General features: G+C 42.7%; 1 long non-coding RNA gene across 1 annotated transcript; it reads right to left on the reverse strand.

The window, feature by feature from the left end:
- Positions 1-383: 383 nt before the first annotated feature.
- On the reverse strand, positions 384-1,204 carry LOC117481431. Its single transcript, XR_004555779.1, has 3 exons — positions 1,137-1,204; positions 946-973; positions 384-819 (listed from the first exon to the last, which is right to left on the reverse strand). It is a non-coding gene; the product is annotated as an uncharacterized LOC117481431 (long non-coding RNA).
- Positions 1,205-1,754: the final 550 nt, after the last annotated feature.

Genomic DNA, 1,754 nt, shown 5'->3' on the forward strand with positions numbered 1-1,754 from the left:
ACCAGCGAGTCGTTTCCCATCAAGCATTTCGCTTCCGCAGCCCGTGGAGAGAAACTGCGCCGCCTCGCCGCGCCTGAGGACTCCACAAACCTTTCTTTTTTTAAAAGCCTTTTATTAAACTTGTGTTTCTTTAAAAAAATATATATATATATGTATATTATGCCCCTTGTAGCACTTTGAGATGACTTTTAGCAATGAAAGGTGCTTTACAAATAAAATGCATTATTATTATTATTATTATCATTAGGTTGGACACTCCAAGGGCCCCCCCTATTCAGGAGCCATCGGATGCCCCCCATAGTCTCTTCACCCCAACTGGACCCCCCGATGCCGAACTCAGTCGTCAGGGGGAGAAACTATGGCAGATAGGTATCCCCCCCTTTTAGGAAGAGCCAGGCATCACCAGATCCAAGCGCCCCTCCAGTCCAGTGGACCCCCTTCCAGCAGCTCATTGACCGGGTCCTGCGTCCCACTCTCAGTATGCAGATATCCGGATGACTACATCGTTCAAAGTGAGGTGTTGGGGCAGGTAAAGGCGGGGCTCCAAGCTAACCTGAAGAAGAGTGAGTTGGGGTATCTGGGGTCGATGGAGTCTCCTCTTTGGTGCCGGGATGGGTGGGAGGTGGTGGTAGGTAGCAGCAGGTGTATGTGCAACACATCTTTCTTCTTAAGAAAAGCTTTAAGTAATTGATTGTTTTGTTCATTTCATATTGAGGAGAGCCAACAGGAAGTCTCTCATCAGCTGCAGCCTTCTTCTTTATTTTCCAAAATGCCTCCACGCTCCTCTTCACGTCTCAAACTCGCCCCGTGATGAATAAACTGAGAACAAATAAAACCTGAGCTTACAGATTTGTCTGGAACACCAGAAACACACTGAGCAATAACTACATTTTAACTAAGTGTTGAAACCTCAATAAATAAACTTCACACGGTACGACCTCTCACCTTTCTGTGTGTCTTCACTTCCTGTCACCTGAGAGGAGAAGGAGAGAGAGAGAGAATAATGATGATAATAAAACAAAGAGAAGCAGCTAAAATGATGCAGAGAGAAAGAAGAGTGTTGTTTTCCTCTGAGGTCACGCTCCATTAAAGAGTTTACTATCTTGATGAATGGAGGATATGGTTTCAGTACTCACAGGTCTTCTGGATCGTGGCTCTGAACGTCTCATCATTGATCCTGTAGAGATGAACACAACCCAACAGTTTTAGATCCAGTTTAAAATAAGTGTTTGTTCTTTGAGTCAGCTTCAGAGTCTGATCTCATGCTTTACATCCCATCATATCTTCTCTGCAAACACTACAACTGCCTGCCACAGCTCTCAGCTGCATGACAGGAAGTAACCACTCATTGGTCTAGAACAGGGGGGCTTCAAACTTTTTTCACTGAGGGCCACATACAGAAAAATATATAAAGGTCTGGGCTGCTCTCTGGAGGTATGTTGCCTCATAAGTTCAGTTATAAGTCAGAAAACTCAATCAAATGAAGGTAAAGGATGCTTGTTACTTGAGGATGCTTTAAGAAACAAAACAGCTCCCAGCTCTCCAGAGGGTTTACTGTATTCTGTTAGCAGCTCATTCCTTTAAACAGGAGCTTCAGATTGATTATAATTACAGGAAATATGAAGGGTTTATTTCACGCTTGTTATAAAAATAAGTTATTGGGCTTTTTTCTTATCAAGTTAGATTTGTTAGGAAATGTTTTCAGCTTTAATTGACTGAATTTATTTTAAAAGTTGGATTATTAACACATGAAT

Source organism: Trematomus bernacchii, unplaced genomic scaffold (assembly GCF_902827165.1).
Source record: "Trematomus bernacchii unplaced genomic scaffold, fTreBer1.1, whole genome shotgun sequence".
In the NCBI taxonomy this organism is placed as follows: domain Eukaryota; kingdom Metazoa; phylum Chordata; class Actinopteri; order Perciformes; family Nototheniidae; genus Trematomus; species Trematomus bernacchii.